Source organism: Quercus robur, chromosome 1 (assembly GCF_932294415.1).
Source record: "Quercus robur chromosome 1, dhQueRobu3.1, whole genome shotgun sequence".
Classification (NCBI taxonomy): domain Eukaryota; kingdom Viridiplantae; phylum Streptophyta; class Magnoliopsida; order Fagales; family Fagaceae; genus Quercus; species Quercus robur.
In genome coordinates this window covers 50,845,760-50,857,124 of record NC_065534.1, presented here as the reverse complement: position 1 = coordinate 50,857,124, position 11,365 = coordinate 50,845,760, and the positions used below count along the sequence as shown (strand labels likewise).

At 36.2% G+C, this 11,365-nt stretch overlaps 1 non-coding gene across 1 annotated transcript; it reads left to right on the top strand.

The window, feature by feature from the left end:
* Positions 1 to 8,854: 8,854 nt before the first annotated feature.
* Positions 8,855 to 8,963, top strand: LOC126693296 (small nucleolar RNA R71). Its single transcript, XR_007645294.1, has one exon. It is a non-coding gene; the product is annotated as a small nucleolar RNA R71 (small nucleolar RNA).
* The last annotated feature ends 2,402 nt before the right edge of the window (positions 8,964 to 11,365 follow it).

Genomic DNA, 11,365 nt, shown 5'->3' with positions numbered 1-11,365 from the left:
AAAGTAGTTGTTGCAGAAAAAGAAAAATATTTAAAAGGAAACAAATCCATTTCTTATTAAGACAAAGAAACAGTACAGCGTACAATGAAAGAGCTTAAATAAGCTCGTACTGAAACTAACTACATAAGCAGAAAGAAAAGATACAGGGAAATGAGACAAAAACAGAGGAAGAGGCGCAGAAAAGAGAGATATAGCAGCTCCAGCATGTTGTCTAAGGAAACTATTCCTCAATACTTTTACATGCCTCTAACTCAGGTAGCAAAAGAGCCCAACTTGGGACTTGCACCGTTGAAGAAAAGGTGCAGATAGCCAACTTCGGACTAGCACCGTTGAAGAAAAGGTGCAGGGAGCCCAACTTAAGGCTAGCACCGTTGAAGAAAAGGTGCATGGAGCCGGAAGTTGATGAGCCTCCACGTAACCACGCCTGCGATAGAGCAGACGGCGCTGATGGCAGAAAACCTTACTTCTGACGCACCAAGAATCTGATGCGACCAGTACTTGCTTCGGATTTTGACTGAAAGAGGGAGAAATACCATATCCCCCTTGTCAACACGGAAGATTATCCTGAATCTGTGCCTCCCTTGTCCAGACCACACCACCTTGAGTCTCGGAAGGACCCGACGCTTCTGTGGCGGATGTAGTTCCTTTACCCCTGCCCGTGTCTCAAACATATTGCCCTAAAGGTGGATAGCATTGGATATGGAGGCTGTGATTATAGCTAAAGGGTTATGATTTTGAAAAGAGCCGAAGGGTTTGTATGTAAGGAGAATAACCTTCTATCCTACTTATATAAAGGGTAAGGTGGTGGCATTCAATTTTGTGCAGCTTTCCAAGGAATGCTACGGACAAGGCAGATTTGGCTCAATTTCCAACACCATCCGCAGCCGTAGGATCTGAAGATCCTCGTGAAGGTGCGCCTCGAGTACTGAAACGTCAAAGGACTCCGCGTGAGTGAATAAAGGAATGCCTCTTAATTTGGCACGTCTCGCATGTAAATGGAAAAACACAAATATTAGTGGAGTACAAAATTTGAGTGAGCCATGATGTGGGCCCAACATCACCAAAACCCTCCTCCCCAACTAAAAATCGGGCAGTAGGATTTTGAGAGGCTATTGTGGGGCCCGAAATTTGAGGTCCTAGCCCACTTTGTGTTAAGGGCCCAAAGCCCAGGCCGAGGAGCCCTATTGTCGAGGACGCGCGATGAAAGCCCCTTGAAGGCCCAAGGATGTGGTCGAGGACGATCTCACGCTCAACACCTCACAAAATGCCTAAAGAAAAGGACAAACTTAATACAAGAGCAGTACAAGGGGGAAAGCTGCCAACACCGTAATGTGGAGCCCTGCGTCTGACAAGCCCATACTCCAGACTATGCTATTTAACTTTTCCCAACCACCCCCAACCACTCTGACGTATGGATTGATAGGACGAGTCATTACCCCAAAAAGGAAAAACTGACACGTAGACGAAAACGGGAAGTAAACACTGGTATAAAAGGGGAAGGGAGCCAGGGAAGAAGGGGAGGAAAAAAGATCCTACAAAAAGGAAGAATGGAGAGAAGGTGATGCTTCTCGGACTAAGTCCGAGGACTCAAATCCACCGAGTTACACCGATGTAAAGCCTGACTATTTTAGCCAAACCTACCTTCGTATGAACTTCCATGAAAATCATGACTAAACTGCCGTCTAACGACCAAGGTCCTGCCTTTCAAACCCACACTCTACAAATGATATTGTTTGAGCCTTTTTACGAACGAACCCAACACTGTTACGGGTCGTTATAAATCGTGTCCTTACAACTTGTATAAGCTCCTCTGTTCCTACTCATTCCCTAAGAGAGTCAAGCATCCTTTGATTTATATTTCAATTCAATATGTTTTTATACTTGTATAAAATCATTCTATTTTTTATAAACTTTGCTTTTGTGATATGTGACTCAAAATAAGTGTTTTTAGAATTGATCAGGTATATGTGTAAGCCCGCTCACAGGGTTGTATGTGAGAATAAGTGTTGATCCCTCACTAACAGGGGTTAGATGTTGGTATTCGCTCATGTGAGAACATGTGATATGTGTATATGTGACATTGTGCTCTAATCAATTATTTGTATGTGATTTCAAATGATTTTAAAATTTGATTACATATGTATTAAGCGGTTCATTATATGTTTTGGAATAATTATATTTGATATCATTGAATGAGTTGTGAAAAATCAAAATACTTGTGCTATGCTTGACTCTATTCTACTGTGTATTGTGTATAATTGCTTACTAGATGTGTAGCTCACCCCATCAATTACAATTTTCAGATTAAGGTTTAGTTGGGAAACAAAATCTTTAGATTACTTCATAAGGTGCAAGGTAAAGCGTGGGAGTTTTTAGATGATGTCAATAATGCTTGAACCTTTTAAGGATTTTTGTTATTTTTATTTAGCTTAGGATTTTACAGTATTTTGAGATTATTTCTAAATTGTAGATTTTAGTTATTGTAAGAGATTTATCAAGAGCATTTTTTATTTGGAGTTTGAATTATTTTGGAAATTAATTATGTTTATTGAGTTATGTAAGATCAGCAGATTAGTCATGCATCTAAATTCACAGTCCATGGATTTAGGTAGTGATAGGTCATGCATCTAAATCCTTGGTATGGGTTTGGGGTGTTGCAAGAAGGGTTGACACGGCTGCATAGGTTACACCACAATATTGTGGAGTTATCTTTGATGTCCGCCTATACAGAAGACTGCAAAGGCTAGGGGTCTTTTGGCAAGAGATGGCCAGTGATGCCAAGGAAGAGTAGAGAGACTGTAAGACTTGTTCTACGATAACCCCAGATCAAGTAGAAGTGTTAAATGGTGAAGTACAAAAAGAAGATTGGCAAGATCCATACTTTAGGTACCTTTTAGAAGGTGTACTACCTATTGATTGGTTGAAAAAGGAAAAGCTGAAAAAATATGCAACAAGATTCAAGGTGGTGGATGGGAAGTTGTTCAAGAGAAGCTTCCAAGGGAAATGGTTAGTGTGCATTTCCAACAAGGAGATAAAGGGTATTCTCTTGGATTTGCATGAAGGGGAGCCAGCAGGACACCTTGGCGGCAAAAAACTATGGCAAATGGCTTTGCACTAGGAATACTACTGGCCTACCATGCAAATAGATGCCCATAATTTCTCCACGAAGTGTCAAGATTGTCAAAGGCAAGAAGATGAGATACATATCAGCCACCAAAGCCTCCATCCAACTATGGCTCCATTTCCTTTCCATAACTGGGGACTGGATTTCATAGGTCCCATAAATCCCCCTTCTTAAGGATGCATTTGGATCTTGGTAGCCACTAAGCTATTTACCAAGTGGGTGGAAGCTATGGCCATGAAGAAAGCAACGAGTAGCTCAATGGCTAATTTTCTGAGGGAAAATATAATATGTCATTTTAGGGTATCAAGCAGATTCATTTCTGATAATGGCACACCATTTTTGAACAAGGATGTGTGTTGTTTTAATAGAATGTTACTTCATAACTCACACGACATCAACACCTTATTATCCCAAAGGAAATGGCCAGGCTGAGGCCTCCAACAAAAGGTTGCTAAAGATATTGGGAAAGATGACTAAGGAGAACAGAAAAGGGTGGAGAAAGGAACTTCCTATAGTTCTATGGGCTCACAGAACAGCCAAGTCACAAGCTACAGGAGTCACCCTTTTCCCTAGCGTATGGCATAGAGGTTGTCATCCCAATAGATTTAGTGAGGCCACGAGTGAAGCTAGTAAAGATAGCAGGGATACCCAGAGAAGACCTCTTGGAGATTGTTGAAGAAAAGCGTGACAACGCTGCCTCTCATAGCCGCTTTTACCAAGCAAGTATAAAGGCGAGGTATGTAGGCCAAGTTAAAGAAAGAAAGTTTCAAATGGGAGAACTTGTTTGAAAAACAATCTCTCATGTACGAGGTATGGCTGAAGCCATCAGACACAAGTGTTCACCAAAATGGGAAAGACCTTACATTATGGAAGAAGCACACCAGACTAGACATTATTGGCTGAAAAATTAGGCAGGTACCAAGGTGTATAGCCCTATTAGCGGAGCTCACCTTAAGAAGTACTATGCTTAATTTTGTAACTTGATACTTTCTGTTCCATTATATTTATACTACTATAAATAAGACCCTTTTCCATTCAACTACTTTGTATTTTAAAATACATGCAAAGTTTATTATCCTAACTAAATAAAAACATAATAGAGTTCACAATAATTGGGTCTCCTATGACCATAAAATATTTAAAACTTGAAAATTAAATAATGTCCTTAAGAGCACTAATATTTTTAAGAGAAAAATATGGATGCCTCAAAGCACCTAGCTCGTCTTCCAATTTTTCAATTTCTTTGTCCAATGAATTTTGTTTTACTACAACACCTTCTAGCTGAGTCTGAAGGGCAAAACTAGCTTCTTGCTTGGATGACAAATCCTCTTGAAGTTTGGCTATGGATTCCTAAAGCTAGGTGATTGAAGTGTTGTGTGCCTTTATGGCCGACTTTGTCTCCTTTGCTTTGTTGATACAAGAGGTTCTTTTAGCTCTCAACTGTTGAAGTGAAGACAAAGAAGCATAAATAGAAGGCCCTGCCTTTTTTAGGTCCTTCAATGTAGATTAGGTGGCATTTGATATGCAAAATTAAGCTATTATCAATGCATATCAAATACCCCCAAACCTACATTTTGCTAGTCCTTGAGCAAAACAAATTAAGTGTAAAAACAAAAACAAAGAAAAAGGAAATCCTAACTAATCCACTTTTACTGGAAATTTCGATTGCATTTAGCATATGCAACAACCCTTTAAACCCCTAGCTTACACTAGTGGATGAGTTAAAGTCTTGTGAGGGTTTGCAGGGAATATACCCATAAAATTTTGAGAATGAATACCAAAATAATCAAAACAAATCAAATAAATTTTTTTGTTTTTTCAATTGCCTTTTGCAAAGAGGATTAGTTCGAGTTCAAAAACACTACAAATGCTAAAGAAATTTCTCATACCATCAAAACTCAATGTGAGTGAAAAGTGGTAGCCAGCCCAAACATACTCGTAGTTTTAGAATAAACTTGACTCAAATCTCTATTTGAAAGTATGCTTCAACTCAAATCTTTCCGGTGTTATCACTCAACAAATGAAATCACTCTGAAATGGGGTGTAACACTCTCAACAATATATGTGAGCAGAATTATGTAAGCAAAATAAAACACCTCACATATAAATCACATGAAAAAAATTCTTAATCAAGAAAGAACAAATAGTCTCATGAAAGGATGCCAAAAAGAATTTATAACACACTTTTTATTCAGTCATATCAATATCTGAACTACATAATCTTCAAGATCAAATAAGGACTTTATTAGGATGTAATTTAGGGTAAAAGTAAAAGGAATGAAATAAAATTGAGTGAAGGTAAATAATAATAAGTGTTTTCAAGATTAGTTGGAATGTCAACTCATTTTGAAATTTCCATTCAACATTTTTTTTTCCACTCTTCTTCTTCAAAGCAGTACTCTTTCCTTACATTTCACTTCTCAAAAATATGATGAGAACCCTTTTTATTTTCTTCTTTTTGACACTTTTCCTTCTTCTTTTTTCTTCTTTTTTTTCTTTGAATTCTTTTTTTTTTTTCTTCTTCTTTGAATTCTTTTTTCTTTCTTCTTTGAATTCTCGCACAAACCACCACATTGAAACAAACTAATCTAATTCCATCTTGAAACACTATGGATAAAGGCTTTAAGAAAGAAAGGCTAATTAAAAGGCTCAATGAGGTGACTAGCGATAATGTATCAAGAAAGAAAAAGGAAAAACACATATATGGCTCAAAGTAGACAAAAATGGCCTAATCTCATCTCTCAAAGACTAGTATAGTTCATTCAACATCAATGACTTCAAAAGATTCAAGTGTGGCATAAATTTTTTTTTTCTTGGCCAAAAGAAAGAACAATGAGACTACAACAAGGGAAATATGTTTCGCACTTCCAAATGAACTTTAAGACTAGAAAAAAAAAATAACCCTCCAAAAATAATGATTGGCTCAAAACTCACAAGGGTTACAGTCTCCACATTGTTATCTTCAAGATTTTCTAATCACTTTTATCCTTCAACAAGAAGTTGTGTTTGAGTGGCGACGTGCATGTGCAATGAATTGAGCATGAAAGCAATGAAATTCTTTAAGTAAAAGTAGTATAATGAACTTGAAACATAAACCTCAAGATAGGCAAAAGAAAATTTTTTTTTGAATACTAAACAAAACAAAATAGAAAGAAAAAAATCTATGTACATCCCCCCAAACCTAAACCAAACATTGTCCTCAATGTTAAAAATGATACTCTCAAATAAATGTCTTGAATGAAAAGAGAGCAAAATATTAGTATGCAGCATGAGAACCAAGTAGAAACAAGTAAGGTGAGGAGAAGGAGGAAACGTACCTTGATCAAGCTAATTGTTATAAATTTTAATTTCTATCAAATACCAGCTAGAACAAAAGAGAATAAAACTAAACAAGAAAATAAACACAGATTAATCTATAAGCTAAATATAAACAAGAATTTTTTTTTTTTTTTTTTTTTGCAAAAAGATTTAACACAACTAGAGATCAATCCTGATAAGCAGGACCATCCAAACCTCAACAACACCATGGAGATAAATAATGCATATTATGAATGGACTATTCCAATGAGATTGTAACTTACCTAGGTCAAAAACATGTTGGGAGGCTTTAGCAATCTCTTCCATGTGAATTCTATGCATAACCACAAAAGGACTAATACCATTAATATCAACAATTGTCCAACCTATAGCTTCCTTATGCTCTTGAAGTATACTTATCAATTGGTGTTCCCAAAAGTTATCCAACTTGGGTAGTTCTACAATAGATGGGAGTGGGGATGAAGAAAGTGGAAATGGGGCCACTTTTGGCTACCAACTATCAATACTTAAGAGAGGAACAAAATTCAACAATGCATTGACCTCCTCAATTGATTTTTCAATATCCAAATTGCAATCAAAAAGGGTTAAGCAAGCCTTTAGGGGATCCTCACAACTTGATTGTATGAAAGTGTCATGGACTAGGCTCTCAATCATGTTAACCTCACATATATCCTCATTTCCTGGTACTTGCTTACTTATGTCAAAGATATTAACCTCAACAATCATATTTCCAAAAGAAATCTTCATTACTCCACTCCGACAATTGACCAAAGCATTGGATGTGGCTAAGAAAGGGCGACCCAAAATGCCATGGATTTGTGTATTGGCATTAAGAGCAGGCTCAGTGGCTAACATAACAAAATCAACAGGAAAATAGAACGCATCCACCTTAATCAACACATCCTCAACAATACCTCTAGGGATTTTAACAGACCTATCAACTAATTGAAGTGTCATGGTTATGGGTTTTAACTCCCCCAAACCTAGTTGTAAATATACTGAATATGGCAATAAGTTCACACTTGCCCCCAAATCTAGCAAAGCTCACTCAATGAGACTATCCCCAATCTTGCATGAAATTGTAAGAGATCCAGGGTCCTTACATTTCACTAGATATTTATTCTGAATGATTGAACTAACTTGCTCTGTCAAAAATGCCTTTTTAGGGACATTTGTCTTTCTCTTAATTGTCACAAGATCTTTTAGAAACTTGGCATAAGTAGGAACTTGCTGAATTGCATCAAGAAATGGAATGTTTATATGCACTTGCTTAAAAACCTCTAAAATGTCTCCAAATTATGCACTTTTCTAAGGACTGATTAAACTTTGAGGAAATTAAGCTTTAGGAACAAACTTCTTATCAAGAGGAGAAGAACTAAGATCCTAAATTGGAATTAAGGTTGAGTTGCCCTTCTTTTCTCTATGATCATCCTGTGAACTCGTTTTTCCTCTAACACAATGTTTTCATTATCCTCTACTTCTGGCATTTTCACTTGATTATTAACTTGTCTTCCGGACCTAAGGGTAGTAATAGACTGAATAGACTCATATGCATGAGTAGAACCAGAAAAACCATTAATGGCATACTGCCCTTTTGGATTGGGTATAGGCTAACTAGGAAATTTTCCTTTTTCCCTCTCTCCAACTTGGGTTGCTAACTGGCCAACTTGATTTTTCAACTTTGAAATAGCTTGAGTATTTAAATGAGTGGAACTTTTCATCTGTTGAATGGCTTGGCTAATTGATTGCATGAAAGTTTTAAGAGACTCCTCCAAAGATGATTGTTGTCTTGGTGGTGCTACAAACTAAGGAGTTAATTGAGGAATGGGAGGATATGCTTGAGTAGGTGGACAAAATTGACTTTGTTGATGCACTTGTTGTCCACCTACATTTGTGGGAGGCTAATTTTGCCTCCATGAGAAATTAGGATGGTTCTTCCAATTTGGATTGAATGTCTCAAAAAATGGACTAGTAAATGGCTTTCCATAATTATTCAATGCATTTGCTTGCTTAGTATAAAAATCGAGGTAACCAATTGTGGAAGGACACATTTGTGTTGTATGCATAAGACTCGCACAAATAAAGCATGTTTCACTTTGAACTTGATTAATAGAATTCACCCCTTTACCTAAAGCAAAAGCTTCAACCTTATGAGTGAGATTGTCCAACCTAGCTTTTATGTCTAAATCTTCACTGACTACATACAATCCTCCTTTTTGAATTGCAGTGGCAGATCTCTCTTTACGATTGGAAAAATCCCATTGCTGTGAGCTTTCTAATAAATTCTCAAGAAATTTGTATGCCTCATCATCCATAAGACTCAAAAATCCACCACCATTCATGAATTCAATCACGTTACAATTTGTCTGAGTCAAACCATTATAAAAATATTGTACTAGTCTCCATGTTTCAAAACCATGATGGGGACACTTTAAGATCAAGTTCTTAAATCTCTCCCAACTCTCATAAAATTTCTCTTGTTTATCCTAATAAAAATCTGCAATTTCTCTCCTCAAAGCATTGGTCTTGGCCATTGGGAAAAATTTAGAGAGGAATTTTGTGACCAACAGTTCCCATGAAGTGATAGATCTAGGTGAGAAAGAATTAAGCCATGCTTTTGCCTTATCCTTCAAGGAAAAAGGGAATAAATGCAAGCGAACAGAGTTATTAGTGAAATTCTGGAACTTACAAGTAGCACAAATCTCAAGAAAATCCTTTACATGCATATAAGGATCTTCTCTATCCAATCCATGAAAAGTAGGAAGAAGGTGGATTATCTGTGGCTTCAACTCAAAAAGTGTAGTAGTGGTTGCAGGCAATACTATGCAAGATGGAGGATTGGTGGTAATAGGTGAGAACAACACTCTAAGAGTTTTTGAATCATCTCCTGTTTCTCCCATTGTGGATGGATAAACTAACAAGATGATTTTCTTTATCTCGTATCCAAGTTCACATACACCATGCACAAAGAAATAATTTTTTTTGTTTTTTTTTTTTTTTTTTCTATTTAAAAAAAAATTGTAACTACAACTAGTAGAAAGAAAAATTCAATTAAGACCCAATTTATTTTCCTAACCATGTCCCCAACAACGGCGCCAAAAACTTGTGAAATTTAAAGTACTCGCAAGTGTACAAACCATACTGAATTATAGTTTGACAAGAACGAGGTCAAACCCACAGGGACTTGAATGAACGTAAGAAAATTAATCAAATCTTATCCAAATTAATCCTAATCTAGTTTAATAAAAATTGGTTTTTTGAAATTAAATATACTAAGCAAATAATTAAACTAAGTAAAGATATAATATAAAGCAGTAAAGAGATGTAAACAATCTAGAAAAAGGAATTCAAGTTTTGGAATCCGCCTTGTTAATTCATAACAACATATATTTACGATCATTAATTTTTCCCAACCGCTACATAATATTCTAGAAATCAAGCTTGCTGCCATGGAAAATATTATCATTAAAACTTCTATTTAAATATTTAAAACATGTTCTTCTTCGCTTCTTAAGTATAAAATCAAATCATCAATTGTATACGTTGACAAACAAATCACAAAAGATATCCAATTTTATAATCAAGCAATCATAATCCAAGCATTCAATTAATTAAGATAAATCCTAAATCATGAGAAAAACATGATTGAACTCATATCTAGAATCCCATCTTAGTTAATTGATATGAAGCAATTCAAATCATTAAAGAACAACTACTGTGGGAAAAATCAAATCACATAAATATTACTGATAATCCTTACCAAGATTTCATCCTCAACCCTAGTTATAAATTTAGCTACTCATGGTAATTGAAATAAAACACAAGAATAAAATACTAAACATTAAACTAGACAAATAAAATAGAGAAAGAAATAGTCACAATGCTATCATGGAGAAAAGCTACAAAGAAGCCGCATGCGGCACTGCCTCTTGCTCCAATTTTCTGTTTTGCATCTCAGCCCTAGCACTAGCCTCCCTGAATTTTGCCCTAAAGTGCCTTTAAATAGGTCAAGGAATCCTATTACAAGTTGAATTCCCGTTTCGAGAATATCCCAGATTTTTAGGCTTCACTTAACCCACGATTTTGGCCCATTTAACATCAGAATTCAGAATATTTGTAAACTACAAAGTTGTAGCCCTTTAAGTTAACTTTCCATACCAACTTGAATCATCATGATTGGACATCTGAGACGAAAGTTATATCAAAAATACTAATTGCTCCAACTGGACTTAAATTTAATTGGGTTGGCTTTCTTTAACTTCATCATGGCTCTTGTAAAAGTAAAGTCCATTAGCTTTCTTCTTTACACAAATCCACTTATTTAATTTCATTCTCCTACAAATGACAAATTCACGCAACTAAATTCAATTAAGCACAAAATTGATTATTTAGCATTATTCCAAAACCAAATATAAAATGCATGAATTAACTCAAAATAAGTATGATAATGCTTTCTAATAATGAAATAAATATGCAAAATTAAGCTATTATCAATGCACGTCACCTATCAAAGGTCAAAAGAGAGAAAGAAAAAAAGAAACTCACATACACCATTGATCAAGAAAAACATTGCAAAAAGAATAAACAGGGGAGGAAGGTACATACTCTTAGTTTCTTCACAACAGGAACCTTGATGTTTTTCCCTTTCCTTTTGCTGGTTGAAGGTTTGGTTTGGCAGAGAGTTTCAAAATCAGATCACCCCGAAAAATGGGTAGAATGTCCACACATTGGGACCCACTTTCTCCCAAGTTCCTAACATGCTCCCTAATCCTAGACCACCATGTTTTGAACCTGGGTGAAGGTAATGAAACTTTGTATGGGGAGGCAAGAGGAACTTCAGAACCAAGCACTAACACCTTGATGAGATTCCCACTCTTAAAGGCTAATGATGCCACTGTATCAGGTGGGGCTAGAGTGGATAAG